The sequence below is a fragment of the Marmota monax genome, unplaced genomic scaffold (assembly GCF_021218885.2).
Source record: "Marmota monax isolate L192 unplaced genomic scaffold, Marmota_monax_Labrador192_F-V1.1 WCK01_AAM20220418_F8-fsc00042, whole genome shotgun sequence".
NCBI lineage: Eukaryota > Metazoa > Chordata > Mammalia > Rodentia > Sciuridae > Marmota > Marmota monax.
In genome coordinates, this window is record NW_026693008.1 from 9,406,098 (window position 1) to 9,426,743 (window position 20,646).

The 20,646-nt window shown below is 43.6% G+C and overlaps 1 long non-coding RNA gene across 1 annotated transcript; it reads left to right on the forward strand.

The window, feature by feature from the left end:
• The first annotated feature begins 7,815 nt into the window (after positions 1-7,815).
• On the forward strand, positions 7,816-13,447 carry LOC131424477 (uncharacterized). The gene is made up of 2 exons (XR_009227571.1): positions 7,816-12,384; positions 13,225-13,447. It is a non-coding gene; the product is annotated as an uncharacterized LOC131424477 (long non-coding RNA).
• Positions 13,448-20,646: the final 7,199 nt, after the last annotated feature.

Consider the following 20,646-nt stretch of genomic DNA (forward strand, 5'->3'; position numbering starts at 1 on the left):
CCCCCACCTTTTCTGGGCACCTACTGGCTGCTAGGCCCTGGGTGACAGGCTGAGCTTCTCTGCTGGACTTATCTGCACCCACGCTAATACGGCCGCCACCAGCAGCACCATTCCAGGTTCTAGGTTTGGCTCAGAGTTTGGCTATTTGACTCGCAAAGCGCTTTCTTTCCTCCAGTCTTGGGTGGAGAGAGGAGGTAATCATTGGCAATCCCACTTTACAGATGAGCTAATTGAGACATGGCAAGGTCAATCAAGATCACAGGTCTGGTGGGTGTCAGGCTCTGCCCCAGCAGATCAGCCTCAGCTCTAAGAAAGACCCAGGCCTTATTTGGAGCATGAGAAGATACTAGAAGTAGTACTGAAAATACTGGCTAATGGTAACTGAGAAATTACTAGGGGCACGTTTTTCACAGATTATTAAGATCTAGAAACACAGCTGACTCTTAAAGAGATTACTAGGTTTGCCTGCAAGGCTGTAGGGACAGAAGTACCCACCTTTGCTGTTACCAGATCTTATAGTCCCTAGAGGGATGAAGACCCCAAGAGTAGGGGTGTCTACAGATGCTGTCTCATGGAAACCACATACTCCATTTTACCAAAGATAAGCCCCTCGAAAGGGTGACTGAGCAGAGGGCTGAAACTCTGAGACAAGAGAGGCATCAGTGCCAGCCCAGCCTGGGGACCCCCAGTGTTTTCTGCATAGCCCATACCTAGAGCCCTGGTCATGAGATAATGGCCAGCCCTCACCTAGATGTTCCTCACCACCCCCCCATGCCCAATTAGACACCAAGTGTGGTATCCCATAGCAATTAGCTCCTGCTGGTCCAGCCCAAAAAGGCTGGCCCCATGACATCTGGTTAGCAAGGATTGTGGGCTTGGATTGAAGTGATGTGGCCCCTAGGCATGCCACCCTGACAGTCCTGACAGGTGCTACCTCTGCCCTTAGATAGTGCATGACTGGTAAAAAAGGCTAATTCTGAAATATTTTGAAAGCTCTGTGCTTCCAACTCTGTGGCTCCTTATTTCGAACCTCAATTTCCCCATCTACCTACCTAATGGGACTATTCCTGGCCTCTCTGCACCTACCCTAGTCTCGGATGAGGGTACAGGATTCATTGTGGCGCTGGGGACAGAGTAATGATGGAAAGAAAAATGATTCTACCCCACCATGGGACTCTGGAACCCGGAGGAGGGCTTCCTCTCATCCTGAGGTTCCACAAAAATGGGGCCCACCCACTTCATCCTGGATCTCAGTCGTATTTTATGGTTCTTAAACCTCCCTAAAGTCAGTTTGGGAACCAACACTCTGTTTGTCCACAGCAGTTCCACTGTGCCTGGGTCCTGGGTCTTTAATCAGACATGCACACCTTTTAAATCACATGACACTTGAAAGGCCAACCTTGGATCCTGCCTGATTTCCTGCTGCCATCTTGCTCTGCTCCCCTCACACCCTCAGCCTTTTTCAGCTTTCACTTTTCCCATTCACTTTCTCTATGGTCTTCAGAGAAAACTCCTGGTTTCCCCCAACTTATACTCCCATCAATCCTCCTCCACTTTTGAAATAAAATTCAGCCCCTGCCCCCCACCCCAGCCTCTCCTATTTTCCTGTTCTCGTGCCCTCCACCCCATCCATTCCAGCTCACTAGTCTTCTTCCTTTCCTTAAAAAACATCAAGTTCACGTTGACTACAGTGATGCATAGCTGTAACCCCAGCAATTTAGAAGGCTGAGGCAGGAGGATCACAAATTCGAGACCAGCCTCAGCAACTTAGTGAGACCTGCCTCAAAATTAAAAAAAGAAAAATAAAAAGGAAGGAAAAGGACCAAGGACACAGTTCAGTGGTAAAACATCCCTGGATTCAAAAACCACCAAGCTTGCTGGACACAGTAAACCCAGCAGCTTGCGAAGCTGAGGCAGGAGGATTTGTAAGTTCAAAGCCAGCTTCAGCAACTGAGCATGTCCCTAAGCAACTTAGCAAGATCCTGTCTCTAAATAAAATGTTTTTTTAAAGGGCTGGGGGTGTGGTTCAGTGGTTAAGCCCCCACCCCCCTTCAATTCCCAGTACCAGAAAATAAAACAACAACAACAACAACAAAATTAACCCCTCTCTCCCTCCCAGAAGTTTCACATCTGTTGTTCCCTGAGCCAGTAAAGTTCTTCTCTCAGCTTGTATGTTGCCAGGATCTAGAGCAGCACCTCTATCTCCTTATGTGACCGGAGACTCTGCTGGATTCTCCTTCAAACTGCATCATCATCGTTGTTGTTGTTGTTGTTGTTATTATTATTGGAATTGGGGGGTCAGAACACTTAACCACTGAGTACATCCCCAGCCCTTTATTTTTATTTTATTTTTTTTAATTTTGAAGCTGGGTCTAAGTTGCTTAAGACCTCACTAAGTTGCTGAATCTATCCTCAAACTTGTGATCCTCCTATCTCAGCCTCCCAAGTTGCTGGGATTGTAGGCATGCACCACTGAGCCCAGCTCCACAGGCATTATCAGCTCCAGGAGATCCAGGATGCGATCTCTTGTCCCTGGCTCTATCCTCAGGGATGAGAATTGTCATTCACACATAGCAGGCACTCAATAAATGCATGTAAAGTGAAAGTATGACTATAAAATGATAAGCCTGAAGTCATGCAGCCAGCAAGTGTCATATCTGTACCCAGGGATAGAAGGCATCAGAGAGACCTCAAGGGAGGGAATCTGTCTGCTCTAACTGGTGCCCTCCATTCTGGCCTTTTAGAAAGTTGAGACACAAAGGTGCTCTGTTGGAGGATAGGAAGTGGCACAGACATCCTGATGTCAGCATCAGGTGACAACAAAAGCCACAGCAACCTGAAAGCAGAGATAGATGCTGAAGTCTGAGCTGTCCCACAGGACCCATGAAGTGCCTGGGGCAAAGAGCACCCTCCAGGAGCCAGGAAGGTGCAATGAACTCTGTGAGAGTCCCCCACAGCTGGCTCCCTAGGACCTCTTGGATCACCAATACATACTTGAGCTGAGCATGGTGGCACATGACTGTAATCCCAGTGGCTGGGGAGGCTGAGGCAGGAGGATCTCAAGTTCAAGGCCAGCCTCAGCAATTTAACGAGGCCCTAAGCAACTCAGTGAGAACCTGTCTCTAAATTAAATATATATATATATATATATATATATATATATATATATATATATATATATTTTACACACACATATACACACACACACAAACACACGCCTGAGAGGAAAATAGGAGTGAGGGGTGGCATGTAGCTGAGCGTTGCCACCGAGTTGGTTATTGGCAGGAGATTGGCTTTGGGCACTAGACAGTGCTGACTAAAGCCTGCTGGGGTGGAATGTGGAACAGGAGGATTCTGAGCATGCCTCAGCAGGAAATTCCAGGACCATTTAGCCAGGCTGGGCAGGGGTGAGTGGGATGGGAGAAGGGCCATGCAGGTGCATGGATGCCACTTCTGGGGGAACCTATGGGGACCTGAAAGGGCTGCACTTGGGCTAGGAGTGAGGAAGCCCAGGTTTTAGGATTGTCACACACACACACACACACACACATACACTCATATTCTCAGACACAAACATGGGCACTTCCTTGCACATCCTCACACTCAGTCTCGTGTTCTCCTGTGCACACCCAAGGCATTCACTCTCATTCACACTTGCTCACACTCACCCTCTTTCACACTGGCACACATACCTAGATCCCTCTCCTGTTGCGCCCTGTCTCGCCCTGCCCTGGACATCGCTGGTGGCATCATCACAGCACCTTTTTGGCCCTCCTCAGAGTCCACAGACCTTGGCAAAGGCTCAGGGAAGAGTCAAGGCCCAGTTCTTTCTGCTGTCAGCCCCAGGGCTGGCACACCCTAAGACATGAAGGCCCAGGCTCTTGCAGCAAAAGCCTCCGCACAATCTGGACACTATGGTTATAATCCCAGTCGCTCAGGAGGCTGAGGCAGGAGGATCGTGAGTTCAAAGCCAGCCTCAGCAACTTGGTGAGGCCCCAAGCAACTCAGCGAGACGTCTCTAAATCAAATATAAAAAGGGCTGAGGATGCAGCTCAGGGGTTAAGCACCCCTGGGATCAATCCCTGGTGCCAAACAAAACAAACAAACAAACAAACAAAAAAAAAAAAAAAATCATGCAGATCTTTGGATACCGCATCAAACTTCCTGAATTAGCCTCTGTCATGGGGCCTAGGACTCAGCATTGTTAATAGGACTCTCTCTTGTGTTGGGGTTCTGGGAACTCTCCAGCGAAAATTGCAGGCCAATCTGCTATGACTTTGGTTTCTGGAGCTGGGCAGCTTTAGGTTCAGTGCTTTCCCAAAGGACTGATTAATTCTTAAAGACCATACCACTCTATTCTGGGATGGCTATGAAACTTTTTTTTTTTTTAACCAGGGATTGAACTCAGGGACACTTGACCACTGAGCCACATCCCAGCCCTATTTTGTATTTTATTTAGAGACAGGGTCTCACTGAGTTGTGTAGCACCTTGCTAAATTGCTGAGGCTGGCTTTGAACTCATAATCCTCTTGCCTCTGCCTCTGGAGCTGCTGGTATTACAGATGTGTGCCACCGTGTCCAGCTGGTGATACATTGTTAAGGGAGTGAAAGTGAGAGACAGAACAGGAGGTAGAGCCTTTTTATCAAGAAAAAATAAAAGCCCAGCCTGGTGGCACATGCCTGTAGTCCCAGTGACACAGGAGGCTGAGGCAGGAGGATTGCAAGTTTGAGGTCAGCCGTGGCAACCTAGCGAGACCTTGTCTTGGGACAAAAATTAAAATAAAATAAAGTAAAATAAATAGGGTTTGGGGTGTAGCTCAGTGGTAGAGGATCCCTGGGTTTAATTCCCCAGTACCACCAAAAATAAAAATAAATAAATAAAAGCACGTGTGTACATTTATGCACTTGGGTATCGTTTATATGGTCGAAGCAAAAAGTCTACAAAGATAGTTTCCAAGCTAAGGTGGACTTGGGAGGGTGGGCCTGAGTTTCTTTGCCCATTTCTTTTTGTTGTTGTTGTTGTTGGGATATAATGGCAATGAACATAGTTGGCTTTTATAATCAAAAAAAAAAAAGAAAGGAAAATAAAATTCCATCTTGAAAACATTATTGAGGTTGGTGGGGGTGCATTTGTATGAATGTACTTTTTCTTTTCATTTCCCACGATTATGTAAAGCTGTGCCTGGATTTCATAAGCCAGGCTGCTGCCTGGGAGGTTTTTGGGTTGAGAGCAAAGCCCCGGGCTGTGTGGGTGCCCTTGCCCTTGCGTGGCTATCTGCATGCAACTCAGGACAAAGCTACTCTGATGTGCCCCGGCATGTCTGCCGTCCGCTGAACACCAAGTGGGCATCGATGAGGCGTGAATGGCCCCGAGCAGCTGCGTTCCTGAGTGACAGGGCTGGGCATCGCTTTGGCAGGGCTGGGTCCATGTGTGTGTGTTCCCGGGGCACGCCTGGGCTGGATGCTGTGAGCCCCAAGCCAGCACAGGGCTCGCAGTGCAGCAGACACTAACTTTTATATCCTTGGGACACTTCCTTTGACTCAGGTCCAGGGCTCTCCGCCAGCAGTGGCCTGAGATGAGTCCTTGAGGGGTGATTGTGCAGGCTTGTCTCTTTTGAGGTAAGAACACTATTTGTTCAACTCACTCATAAGAAGCTCTGATTTTTCTGTATTTGTTTCAATTTCTTTAAACAATTTCAATTTCTAATTATAAAAGTAAAACATATAGCCAGGCACAGTGGTGCATGCTTGTAATCCTGCAATTTGGGAGGCTGAGGCAGGAGGATCATAAATTCAAGGCTGGCCTCTGCAATTTAGCAAGATCATGTCTCAAAATGAAACATAAAAGAAGCTGGGAATGTATTTCAGTGATTAAGCACCCCTGGGTTCAATCCCTAGTAACAAACAAGACAAAAAAAGTAAAACATACTCATTGTAAAAACCTAAAAAATACAGAAAATTTAAACTTAAACTAAAATCATGCAAGATTCCACCCAAAGAGAACCACCGTTAAAGACCATTTGTTCGGAGCTAGGGATGTGTCTCAATGGCAGGGTGCTTGCCTAGCATGTGCAAGGGCCTGGGTTCAATCCTCAGATCTCCAAGGAAAAGAAGTCATTTATTCAATTGACGAATATTGTTTATTATAATTGTTATTGTCTCAGGAGAAGGGCCCAAGGAGTACCCACAGGGAAGGGGGAATTTGATTCAGGACTGGCTGGTGTCTTGGTTCTTGGCATAAGTGACAAAAAAGGATTTCAGCATACCAAAGGCATAGACAGAGGTTTACTTAAGAAGTAGATACACATTCAAGAGAGAATGCAGTGGGTGTGGTGGTGCACGCCTGTAATCCCAGCAATTTGGGAAGGAAGATCACCAATTCAAGGTCAGCCTTGGCAATTTAGTGAGGCCCTAAACCATTTGTGAGACCCTATCTCAAAATAAAATAAAAAGGGCTGAGATTGTAGCTCTGTGGTAAGGGACCTCTGGGTTCAATCCTTGGGAAAAAAAAATTATATATATACATACCAAATAGATACTATTTTTTACACTAGCATTTTTGAATTCTTCAGACATCTTTTTTTGTTGTTGTTGTTCGAGGGATTGAACCCAGGGGTCCTTTATCACTGAGCTACACTTTTGGCCCTTTTTATTTTTTTTTGTTTTGAGATAGGTCTCACCAAGTGGCTTAGAGCCTCACTAAATTGCTGAAGCTGGCCTTGAACTTGGGATCCTCCTGGCTCTGCCTCCCAAGTTGCTTGGATTTCAGTCGTGTGCCACCGTGCCTGGCTAAAGACATCACTTTTACTAGCTGTGTATTGTCCAGTCATAGGGCTATTTCCTCATTTATTAACTATTCCTACAGATGAGTGGACTATTTCCAGTTTTTCACCATTACATGCTACCCTGAATTTTGTTGCCTTTGTCCTTGTCCTTTTGCAGGATTACCTCCTAAACCAGAGTTCTAAATGAGAAACTACTGGGTCAGAGGGTGGCAATCCTTCCAGGGCTCTGGATACATATTTGGCAAAGAGCTCCCCAGAAATTCTGGTTCTGCTGGCTCAGTCAACTTTTGCCACTAACTGGTGAGATCTTATTGTGGGCTTGGGGGAGAGAACAGAGAGAGGATCCAGAGCCTACTTGGCTGTGGCTGGATCTTTATCCTTCCTTGAGCCTCAGTTTTCCCACATCTGTAAAATGGGTTTATTCTTGCAACCCAGAGGTTGGGTTCTCCCATCATGCCTGGCCTTGTGTGCTGGGTTAGAAATTTGTGGGGCCATTCTCTGTCTGGGTCTGGAAGGTTGAAAGACCACTAACATGTTCTAGTAAATGACTTCTTCAGGCAGTGAAGTGTAGGGGTGGGGAGGGTATTGGACCCTGGTGACCAGGAAAAAAGGTAAGTGGAATGGCCAGGCAAGGTGGCCCATTCCTTTTGGTTGAGGCAGGAGAATCACAAGTTTGAGGCCAGCCTGGACAACTAAGGTCCTTTCTCAAAATAAAAAATAAAAAGGGCTCAGTAGGCCTGGGATTACAGCCCCTGTAATCCCAGGGGCTCAGGAGGCTGAGGCAAGAGGATCAAAAGTTCATAGCCAGCCTCCACAACTTAGGGAGGCCCTAAGCAATTTAGGCTCTGTCTCAAAATAAAATATGAAAAGGGCTGGCGATATGGCTCAATAGTTAAGTGCCCTGGATTCAATCCCCAATATAAGGGGGAAAAAATGCAATGAGAGGAGAGAAATGGCAGGGTTTTGCAGATCCTTTTCTCTAGGACATCTGCAGACTTTGGGGCACTGTGCACTAGGCTGGTGGTGAAAGACCCCAGCCCAATAACTTTAGGCCCAGTAATAAATCACCAGGGCTTGCTTCCGCACCTGCACAGACGTCAGATGTATTTTTCAGAAAATCAGTTAAGTGTAAACGATTAAGAAAGGACAGGATGGTTGGGAAAGGAGCCGGCACGGTTGGGCAAACGGGATCATACAATGAAAAACCATACAATGAATAACAAATGGTTTTTATGTGGTTTTTCCAGGAACCTATAGGAAAAACAAGTTTACCCTTTAAGTGACCTATATGCTGGATTCAAAAGAGCCAATGAGATACCTGTTACTGTGCTAGGAGGGAAACTGACCACTGTACCCTATAAAAGATCTGTACCCCAAAGCCCGGTGTGCCAGTTCACCGAAGCTCCGGCTGAGGTTTCGCTGAGCACCCGCAGGCGCCTGTGTAGCAATAAATCACCTCTTGCGTTTGCAGCCAGTGCCTCGTGCGTCTTTCTTGGACAGGGAATCGGCGGGTCTTTCATTTGGCGAGCCAGCCAGGAGAACTCCTGTAACCCCATCCGGATCCCTGCCCGAGGAACACCCGATAACCACTGGGAGGTAAGCTGGCCAGTTCGTGTCATTTTGTGTCTCTCTCTGTCTGGTTGTTATCTTGTTATCTGTTCATGCGCAGCGTCTGTACGATTACGCGTAATTGCTCTGTATTCTGGGCAGCTTGAGAAGGAGTTGACGAACTCGGACTTCTCCCCTGCCACCCTGGGAGACGTCCCAGGGGCTCAGGGAGGCCCATCTTGGGGGGGCCTCCAATGTTCTGTAGAGTACACTGTACTCGTGGGTGACGGAGGTGACGGTATCCCTCCTCTCCCTAATCCGTCAGGTACGTTCGGTTTGTGCTCGAGCCGCGCAGCGTTCTCTGTGTCCAGTCTGATATTTGTGTCTGTCTTCTTGCCTTTGCACTTTCTCACTCCATCTAAGACTAACATGGGGCAATCCATAACAACTCCTTTGAGTCTCACCCTTGACCATTGGCAGGACGTCCGAAATCGGGCAGACAACCAGTCAGTAAAAATTAAGAAGAAAAAAAAAATGCCTAATGCCTAAGGTCAAACCAAACTGGAGGAACTGATCCTATGGGTGAAAGATAGGATTAAGGGACTCCCAGCAGCTGCCAGAGCCATTTAGCTCTGGGGAGTTCCCTGGGTCCTTATCTACATCTTAGGGATTACACCACCTCTGTTTACTTAAAAAGAAGGGACACTGAATGCAGTAAAGCCAGTCACACTGAGACCCTTGATTTTACACCTATAGTTGCCCCTACGTGAAAACATCTGGTCCACTCATGGGAAAGTCTATGGTGCCACTGATGGGAGTCATAATTAAATGAAAGTTCAAAACCTGGAGAGATATTTTCTTATCTGGTTGTCTGATTGTTTCTTAGGGATAATCTAGGTTAAATGTGTGTCCAAAAAAAAAAAAAATAATAATAATAATTTTTATTGTAACAATCTGGTATCTGAATGGGTTTCTAAAGCATTGCACTATCTTGCAGTTAAAAGTTGGGTTTAAGCAATTGTTTAGTTTGATTTCAGATAGTTCATGCTAGAAAACTTAAATACTTGGGATAAAAAAATTAAAGAGTTTCAATTTTGAACTGGGTAGCCTGAAAAGAAATTAAAACGTTGGTCTGGCTCATAAAAATGACATTAGATAATTAAATAGCAATAGTCTTAGAAATTTTCAAAGCTTAATTTCAGATATATATGGTAGTGTGTGAGCAAATTTAATGTAACTCAATGCTACTTTAGGAACTTTAGAACAAGCAAAGTGGCTTAGAGGTACTAAAGAAATTTCTTCTGATGGTAGAGGTCCTATTTCCAGTTTTATGTGAACAAGTTTTTCTAATGTAAAAAGATATAAAATTTTAAATTTTGGGAATTACTTCTTAAATTTGTATCATAATTTTCAACATCTAAACCTGGAAATATAACTTGAAGTAAATTGTATGGTATTTACTAACTACTGGCCAGTCATCTTTTTTTTAGGACTCTTGTTTTTTCTTAGATTCTGTATTTTTTTGAGCTCGTGATTCTGATCCTGCAGACCTAGGTTAATGTTTTTCTGATCAGTGAAGTTTTAAAAAAAAAAAAAAAAAAAAAAAAAAAACACAAAAACATTGCAATGGAGATTTCATCTGCGAAAAGCTACGAGGCCTTTATTAATTGTTATGTGTGCACACTCTTGTTATGTGTTATATGTCGGTATGTCTGTATGTGTATATGTCCATATATCCTGCAGTGATATAACAATTGACAGATGAGGAGCGCTCATAAAAAAAAAAAAAATTAAAAATAGATCCAAATATCTTTAATTCACGTGATTCAAACTGTTCAATTTAGATTGGGTAAACAGATAAAAATAAAGATGTCCTCAAAATTAAGCTTATAAGTTTCTCTAGGTGTTCAAAAAGGCCCTAATAAAATGTTAACTCTGCTTAAATTTAAAAGTTTACAAGTATTGTTTCAAAATGTGAACAAAAGGAGGTTTATGTAATTATGGTGTTATTAATGTGTTCATATCTTCCAGGTATACAAGTCTGTAAGGTAGAAGCTTCAAAAGAACATTATATCAAGCTGGTGTTCTAAAGTTGTATGGTAATTTTAGGCTTAAAAAAAAAAACATGTTAGAGATTCAATTATATCATTTGTGTTCTATAACTGAACTTGTTATCAATAAGATATGTACTGTTCCATGTTACTTTCTACTCTAAGATACAATTTATGTATTTTTAAGTTAATAAGAGCCTAATCTGTGTGAAGGTTTTATTGCAAAACACAAAAGTACATTACTACTTTTCTACAAGAGGTTAAAAGCTTTCAGCCTTTAATTCATGTTTTAAGTGTGATATTATGTTGTGTTAGCTAAAGTTCATGTAAACTTGAACAACAATTTATGTAAACTTTGTAAAATGATCAGCTTCAGAACTATAGTACTTGAGATTTATAAAGAGCCCTGCCTTACTTGAGATAAGGCTCTGTCCCATCTCACTACATGTGAAAGTGGCTATAAAAGAAGTAAGCCAGATTTCAGTACAGTTAAAGTTGTGTCCAAAAGTAGGTTTTTGCCAAGATTACTAGGATCTCAAACAGGAAATTATGATGTATAACCCTGCCAGAATTCAAGGTAGCTATTATATAAGCTAAATATGTTTTTACCCTAGCTAGTTTTGTTTTGTAGTTTGCTTATAGATGGTTTAAGGATTGCCTGTTAATGTTTTAAAGAGATATTGCTTTAAGAACACAACCTGGGTCAACATAAGATAAGGAGTTATCACCTACAGGATAAAGAGATAGACATTAAAGCCCAGTGCTCTTAATATAAGGCTGTTAACTTATTTGCTGGATGTTTAAGATCAAGTTTTTAAAATTAGTTAAATTAAAAGGGCCAAAAAAACCCAATATTTGGCTCTTGCCCTCTGAGTCAGTCTGAATCAGGGAATAGGGGACTTCTCCAAAGGGCTCAGCAACTCTAGGCCACATAACCTCCTGAGCAGGGAGATTAATGAGACCAGTGGAGGACAGAAAGCCAATCGGTGCATTTGCTGTAAAGAGGAGGGTCATTAAAAAAGGAAGACATCCCTGATGCTTCTGAGGGAAGCCATATGGTCAAGCAAGGCCTGGACCCATCCTAGCGCAAATGGCACTAGCAGAACTGAAAAGCTGCTATGAAGTTCCCGAGGACTCCCAGGATAACTCAGCTGACTGTAAACAATAGGTAGAAACAAAAGTCAGTTTGACTTGCTTCATCTTAAACACTTAGCAAAGACAGTCAAAGCCAAAGCACAGCTGTTCCTGGACATCTTAAATGATAATAATAGTTAAATGTAACTTCCATAAATAAGTAGACTGGAGGCTACAAAAGAGATTCTTAGACAGAAATGCCTGATAACTGTCAAAGGGACTGCTAGAGTAGTTTTAGTCTAAGGCCTTTATTTCTAGCCAACGCAGGTAGGCTTGATGTTTGCTAATATGGTTATCCAGCCCTAAGTAGCAGAATTAAAGATTTCTCTATTAGACACAGAGGTCATACTAGTAAAAGGATTTTGCAGGATCAGATGGCATTAAATTATTAAACTATATCTTAAAGGAAAAGACATCTGTAACCCTACATGTTAGTTGTTGTGTTGACATCCCTGACATTTCTGACAATGTGACAAATATCCTTAAAGATTTACCTGCTCAGATGGAAGCCATGTCCTCAGCAACTTTTTCGTGGAAACAATATACTAGCTCCTAGTTCCTGGTACTGCCTGATGAAAAACATTGTTAATCTTTGTCTTGGCCATTATATTCATTGGCATATTTCTGTGCTGTGGCATTTATTACTGCATCAATATGGTTCCAGTACTAATAAGTTCTTGTTTCTCTTATAGACCACCCATCACTCAAATGGCCCTCCAACCTATTACTTCTCAATTAGACTTTCATCATGGACCACTCGATAGACCCGATATTTTTAAGGGGGACTCCAAACTGCTTGCCCCACGCCGTCCCTTTTCAGCCTGAAGAAGCCAGAAAGATTCTCTTCGTCCCCCTTCCTCACAGCAGTAAGGAGTTCCCAAATTAGGGGAAAAAAAAAAAATGAAGCCAGATTTAAAGTTAGGTAGTCAGTGTAGTTAGATAAATCAGGGGTCTAATATCAAGTGACCAAGTCTATCACTGCCTTAGAGAAATCTCTCTCTTCCCTCGCAGAAGTCGTGCTACAAAATAGGAGGGGATTAAATCTGTGATTCCTTAGGAAAGATGGTCTCTGTATGGTTTTAAAGAAACAGTGTTGTTTTTATGCTGACCATAAGGGGGTGGTCCGGGAAACTATGGAGAAAGTCACTAAAAGGTTGGCAAAAAGGCAAAAAAAAAATTTTGAAGCACAACAAGGATGGTTTGAACATTGGTTTAACAAATCCCCATGGTTAACTACTTTGCTATCCACCAGAGCGGGACCTTTAATTATTTTGCTGATAATCCTGACGTTTGGACCCTGCATACTCAATAGATTGGTGCAGTTTATAAAAGAAAGACTTTCTGTAATCCAGACTATGGTCCTTACTCAGCAATACCAGTTGCTTCAACAACAGACAGGGTCACAAACGAGCTTAATCCAAGAACCTGAGCAAGCAGGACAATGGATATAAGATTCTATCCATGATAAAGAAAAAGGGGGGAATGAAAGACCCCAGCCCAATAACTTTAGGCCCAGTAATAAATCACCAGGGCTTGCTTCCGCACCTGCACAGACGTCAGATGTATTTTTCAGAAAATCAGTTAAGTGTAAACGATTAAGAAAGGACAGGATGGTTGGGAAAGGAGCCGGCACGGTTGGGCAAACGGGATCATACAATGAAAAACCATACAATGAATAACAAATGGTTTTTATGTGGTTTTTCCAGGAACCTATAGGAAAAACAAGTTTACCCTTTAAGTGACCTATATGCTGGATTCAAAAGAGCCAATGAGATACCTGTTACTGTGCTAGGAGGGAAACTGACCACTGTACCCTATAAAAGATCTGTACCCCAAAGCCCGGTGTGCCAGTTCACCGAAGCTCCGGCTGAGGTTTCGCTGAGCACCCGCAGGCGCCTGTGTAGCAATAAATCACCTCTTGCGTTTGCAGCCAGTGCCTCGTGCGTCTTTCTTGGACAGGGAATCGGCGGGTCTTTCAGTGGGAGTCTCATTCAAGGGAGGAAAGGGTGGGAAAGGGAGCCCAGAGACACTAGAGAGTCTCTCTGTGGTCTCTTTCCTGGGACTTTCCTGGGAGCCAGTTCAACCAAGCACACAAGGCTTTCTTGTTTCTTGACTTCCTCTTGTGCTGACTTTATTTTTTAAAATTGACATATGATAACACATCATGAAATGGGTTCCCTTTTTTCCCCTTCCACCATTAGGGATTGAATTCAGAGGGATTCTATCACTGAGCTTCACCTTCAGTCCTTTTTTTTTTTTTTGGAGTGGGGGTTACCAAGGATTGAACTCAGGGGCACCCGACCACTGAGCCACATCCCCAGCCCTATTTTATATTTTATTAGAGACAGGGTCTCACTGAGTTGCTTAGTGCCTCACTAAATCGCTGAGGCTGTCTTTGAACTGGCGATCCTCCTGCCTCATCTTCCCGAGCCACTGGGATTACAGGCGTGCACCACTGCCCTGGCTCATCTTCAGTCCTTTTAATTTCCATTTTGAGACAGGGTTTCTGTAAGTTGCGAGGCTGGTCTGGAACTTGTGATCCTCCTGCCTTAGCCTCCCAAGTTGCTGGGATTACAGGTGTGCACCACTGTACCTGGTGAAATTTACCTTTTTAAAGGGTACAATTCAGTGACTTTGGGTATTAGGGGATAGATGGGAGAAATAGAAAGTCTGGTGGTCCATTTTCAAAATATTGCGCTTAGTCTTAATTGGGATGTAAGATCCACTGTAGGCATTTTGAGCTCCCGAACCTGTATCCAATCAGGGCCATTTTAACTAGAGTCCTTCCCTTTGCCCGCCCCAATTTTAAAATTAGCTAGCCAATGGCGGAGATCGTAACTCCCAGCTCCTCGTATCAGAGCAAGGGGCGGTGCTGAGTTAGGGATAAACCCAGGGGGACTGCCAGCCCAAGTGTGCTTGCTTGCTAGACTCTGTTCTGTAGCTTTTCGAGTTAGCCTTGCCAGGCTACTTGTGAGCACGTGTTGGATTCCTTGCAACACCGCAGTATTGCTAACTTAGAAAAGGAAAGGAAAAGTGTGCCCCACCAAGCCTGGCAACTTTCCTATTCTTATACTCTCAGTACAATACAATATTTCTGTGACTCCTGGTCACCAAAATGTATGGCCATATCTCCTCATTAAGCAATTCTGCAGCAGACACCAGCTGGGATCTCCTAATTCAATTCAATTCTGACAGCATCTACCTGAGGTAACATCACTCCGGTCTCAGGTTGTGTCTGGCTTCTTTCATTCAGTGGAGTAGGATGTTTTCAATGTTCATTTATGTTGCAGAATGGCTTAGTACTTTATTCTTTTTTATTGATGAATAACATACCATTGTATGAGTATACCATTTGTTGTTTGACAGTTGATGGGCATTTGGTTTTTTTTTTCTTTTTTAACTTATTTATTTATTTATTTATAGATGTAGATGGACATGATACCTTTATTTCATTTATTCATTCTTTTTTTTTATAATTTTTATTTATTTTTATTGTTTAATTTTTGGCGGACACAACATCTTTGTGTGTATGTGGTGCTGAGGATCGAACCCAGGCCGCACGCATACCAGGCGAGCTCACTACCGCTTGAGCCACATCCCCAGCCCTCATTTATTCATTCTTATGTGGTGCTGAGGATCAAACCCAGTGCCTCACACGTGCTTCGTAAAGCACTCTACCACTGAGCTACAGCCCCAGTCCTGGGTCGTTTTGATATTATGAATAATGCTGCTTTGAACATCGATGTGTGTAAACTTAGTTTCTAATTATCTTTCTCTCTTGCACTCTCTCTCTCTCTCTCTCTTTTTGGTACTAGGCTTTAACCCAGGTTAGTGCCAGTATCAGAGCCCAGCCAAGACTTGCCAGGCCCGCTTTCCTTGAGCAGGAAGAAGAGGTGCTTAGTCACTGTAACTTGCAATTTGAATGGAGGGCTGGGTCCTGTCTGGTACCTTTCTGAGTAGAGAGCAAGGAGCCATCTCATGGCAGTGCCCTGCAGCCGTTGCCAACTCCTGTTGGGTGATGAGCTGCTAAGGAGGGGCACTAAAAGGGCACTTTTTTTTTTTTTTTGATAGCAGGGATTGAACCCAGGGGTGATTAACCACTCTGCCACATCCCTAATGGCCCATTTATATTTTTTGAGACTGGGTCTCCCTAAATTGCTCAGGGCCTAAATTGCTAAAGCTGATCTTGAATTTGTAATCCTCTTGCCTCAGCCTCCCATGTCATTGGGATTACAGATGAATGCCACAACGCCCAGTTTGTGGTCAATCTTAAGAATTAGTTTGCCTAGTCTGTGTGTTCCCAGTTATTCAATCCAACACTAATCTAGGTGTTGCTGTGGTAGAATTTTGTAGATGTGCTGAATTCAGTGGCATGGTAATCCCAGTGACTGTAATCCCAGTGACTCTGGAGGCTAAGGTAGGAGGATTCCTAGTTTGAGGCCAGCCTCAGCAATTTAGGGAGACCCTGTCTCAAAATAAAAAAATAACAAAGCCTGGGGATGTACCTAAGGAGTAAAGTGCCCCTGGGTTCAATCCTCAGTAACAAAAATGCAGGGGGTGGGGGGTAATTTTGTAGATGTGATTAAAATCCATAATCAGTTGATTTTAAGTAAAGGAGATCATAAAAATAATCTGGGTGGACCTGATTCACCCTCTTGAGAGGTTGTAAAGGAAAAAATTCCTTTGTGGAATACAGCTTCCCTAGGGCCAAGAGTCCAATCTGCCTTGAAGATTTCCAACTTGCCCCACCAGCTTGAAGTTTTCCAATTTACCCCCAAATGGAGTAGCCAATACCTTGAAACAAATCTGTTAATCTCCTGTGCACACAAGAAAACTAGTTTATTATTCAGTTGGATCTGTAATCCCAGCAGTTTGGAAGGCTGAGGCATGAGGATTGCAAATTCATTGCCAGCCTCAGCAATTTAGTGAGGCTCTAAGCAACTTAGCGAGACCCTGTCTCAAAATAAATATATAAAAAGGGCTGGGGATGTGGCTCAGTGGTTAAGCACCCCTGGACTCAATCCTTGGTACAAAAGAGGAAAAAAAAAAAGGAAAAGAAACCATTATCGTTCCATGCCCTCCAGCATCCAGAAGTCACCACTGATTTTTCAATTATTTCCTTAAAGTCTTATTTTTTTTCTACTTATCTATGTAAATATTTTACATGAACATGCTGCCCATCTTGCTGGTTTATCTCGCTTTTTAATTCCTACTCTTTTCTACCCTAGTATTACTGTTGATGCAGAGGGAGGTCAACCTGTCCCTTTTTCATCAGAACATTTGTTTGCTTTTGCTTTTATACTGTAAAGAACAACATTTGCACTTTCACTCCAGTCAGCAGGGAGCTTCCAGGAAAGTTTTTTTCTTTTTTCCCCTGGTTGCTACTGCAGACAGGACCCTGTGTGTCCTTGTCCAATCCCAAACCCAAGCCCAGATTGCATTGTTGACACTCTGAGTCATCCCAGAAGGCCTGAGGAAGGCGAGGGCAGGGCACTTCTGAGAGGTTAGTGCCAGTATTGGAGCCCAGCCAAGACTTGCCAGGCCTGCTTCCCTTGAGCAGGAAGAAAAGGTGCTTAGTCACTGTCACTTGCAATTTGAATGGAGTTCCAGGTCCTGTCTGGCTCTGCTTCAGGCCTGGTACCTTTCTGGGTAGAGAGCAAGGAGCCATCTCATGGCAGTGCCCTCCAGCCTCTGCCAACTCCTGCTGGGTGATGGGCTGGCTAAGGAGGGGCACTAAAAGGGCACTTTTATTTTGGTAGCAGGGATTGAACTCAGGGGTGCTTAACCACTGAGCCACATCCCCAGCCCTTAATATATTTTATTTTGAGACTGAGTTGCTTAGGGCCTTGCTAAGTTGCTGAGTCTGGCTTTAACTTGATCCTCTTGCTTCAGCCTCCTGAGCAGCTGGGATTACAGGGGTGCACCACTGCAGCAGGCTCCAAGACGGGGCACTTGTAGGGAGGTTGGGCCTCACCTGGCTTAGTTTGCAGGACACAGCAGGGAGATATTCAGCCTTGTCCCCTTTTCTGGTACTCTTAGGTTTCTCGGAGCAAGGCAGGGGTGGTGGAGGTGGTGATGCTATTTGCATGGATACTAAGGGTTAAAGTTTTGTTTTGTGGGTGGATTTCCTCCTGGCTTGACTGTGACTAGCTAAAAGTGAATGGCTAGTTCGGATAGGACCAAAGAGCTCTGGAGTGGGGTGATGGAGCTGCTGAACTGCTCTGAGCCACCGCCCCTCCTGGGAAACATGGAAGTCATCAACAGCACTTTACTATATAGGTTTGAGGCAGGTGATTAATGAGGACATACATCAAGCCCCAAGCCCAGGTTTCTTGGCCCTCCAAACTCAATTTTTTTTTTTTTTTTTGATTTAATAAATAGAGCAGGTTGAAGTAGTCTCTTGAACCCATCCATTGTCCAATCAGGGAGCAAAGCCATTTCAAAATACTGTCATTTCAAAATACCCCTCACAATTTTCCAGGGACCTAGAAGCCTTTGTGTTCTGCAAACCCAGAGGAAGTTCCTATGAAGAGCTTCTGCCACTCTCTAGCTTGGTGAATTTGGGCTGATTGCCTCAAGCAATTTACTTGAGCACATCCTCATCTCTAAAATGGGTCACACATGTGTTTTGCAGAGGGGCATGAGGGGGAAGTTCATTCTATTCAACAAATAGTGATATGCAACTCTACTACGTGCCACCTGCAAGGGTAAAGGGGTCCTAGCAGCCCTGGTTCTCTGTGGAGGGCGTGGTCCAATGCTCGTGGCACAGAATAGCTGCTACTCCCAGTTTGACGGCCAGATGAGGGTACTAACAAATAGCTCACTCTATCTCTTTTCTACCACCTGTCCCACTGGCCTCTCCCTGAGACCACAGCCTGGGGAGGTGCTGTGCGATCAAAGCGTTGAGCCATACCGGCCATCTCAGTGCACTGGACCATCATTTAAGGACTCTAAAGTCCTCCAGAGCATTATTAATTAATAACTTCACCATCTGATTCTGAAGCCCAAACAGCTCTTTCGTCTCCTTTTGGGCAGAAGCCCATGTGTGTCAGGGCAGCGGGTGGATGAGCATCTGGGCTGGGGACCATGGGTGGCTGGGAGGCACTGATTCCCAGGTGTGTTGGGCCCTGGCCAGAGTGAAGACCAGGGTTCTTCTTTAAGTTAAAAAAAAAATATTCACACAAACACATATAATTATTATTTTTTAAAATGCTTTTTAGTTGTAGGTGGACATAATACCTTTATTTTATTTACGTATCTTTATGTGGTAGTGAGGATCGAACCCAGGGCCTCACATGTGCTAGGCCAGCACTCCACCATTGAGCTGCAACTCCAGCCTCACATGTATAATTATTAAACATTTATTTACTTTATATGTTATATTTATATTTAAATATTATATTTCATATATTTATATAAAATATATATTTTATATTTTACTCTTATATTTTGGTACTGGCAATTTAACTCAGGGGCACTTTACCACTGAAATACATCCCCAGCCCTTTTTTTGAAACAGGGTCTTGCTGAGTTGCTTAGGGTCTCACTAAGTTTCTGAGGCTGGATTTGAACTTGTGATTCTCCTGCCTCAGTCCCAAATTGCTGGCATTATAGGCATATGCCACCATATCCAGCATGGATTCCTAGGTCTTTTTTTTTGTGGTTCCAGGGATTGAACCCAGGGGTGCTTAATCACTGAGCCACATCCCCAGCCCTTTTTAAATATTTTATAGAAACAGGGTCTCCCTGAGTTGCTCAGGGCCTTGCTAAATTGCTGAGGCTGGGTTTGAACTCGTGATCCTCCTGCCTCAGCCTCCCAAACTGCTGGGATTACAGGCATGTGCGCCTGCACCCAGCTTCCTAGGTCTTGATAGATGAGAAGCAGACCACTCTAGGTTTTAATAAACAGTCGCAACAGGAATGACCTAAGAATGACCAAAAGGCAATGGATGCAACTGAGTCTAGAAAGGAATTCTAGATCAGCTCTTCAGTCTGCTAGGTTTCAGATCCTTGATCTACCTATCACTTGTTCAGTATGCAACCTTTGGCATAAGCTTAACTAATCTTAGCTTCAAACTTTATTCTCCCTAAAATGGGTTATTGTGAAGATCAGGAAAATAATGGGGGCAGCAATTCTTAGCTGTTGAATGAATATGCAGCATTAATGATGACTGATGTGTGTAAGTGTACCTAAATAGTTATAAAGCAAGTTAGCTCTAAGGCAGACAGGTATAACATTTTAGAACTGCATTTGGAAATATGCATGTTAGTAATGATTATTAAGGATACACATGATTAAAACCCCTTTTTTTGTGGTACTGGGGACTTGACCCAAGAGTGCTCTGCCACCAAGCAGCATTCCCAGCACTTTTTAACCTTTATTTTCAGGCAGGGGTCTTGCTAAATTGCTGAGGCTGGCCTTGAATGTGCAATTCTTGTGCCTCAGCCTCCTGAGTAGCTGGGATTACAGGTGTGTGCCACTGCACCTGGCTTACACCCTTTTTTCCTTAAACTTTTCTGTTTTCATAATGATCCTGTTTTACTTCCCTTCTTTTTAAAAAATCATCCTAGATGCCTGGTATATGAGAGCTCAGTACATATGAATCAAATAAAATTTGAGAAATGATTCAGATGAATCATATAACATTTTTTTTTTTTCTATTATAAAACAGTTTTTTGGTAGAACTATACCCTCTCTCCACTTGAGGGAACCTTAAAGGAGTAAATGAAGCTCTTGAGATGTCAACTCATGTGAATTACACATTTCATGTTTAGTGACTAGAGAGGGAATTATTTAATAGGCCCAGGACTTGGAGACTCCAGATGTAAGGATCCCCGTGGCTGTGATCCTGTGCTTGGGAACAGATTATGTTAATCTTTTTTTTAATTTAGCTCATTCACATTTATTTATTTATTTATGGTGCCACTTAATGCTGGTATGTTAAGGGTTTTACTATCATTTAAAATTTTTTTTGGTAATGGGACTCAGGGGGACTAAACCACTAAGTTACATCCCCATCCCTTTTCTGTATTTTATTTAGAGACAGGTCTCACTGAATTGCTTAGCACCTCGGTAAGTTGCTGAGGTTGGCTTTGAACTTGCAATCTTCCTGTCTCAGTCTTCTGAG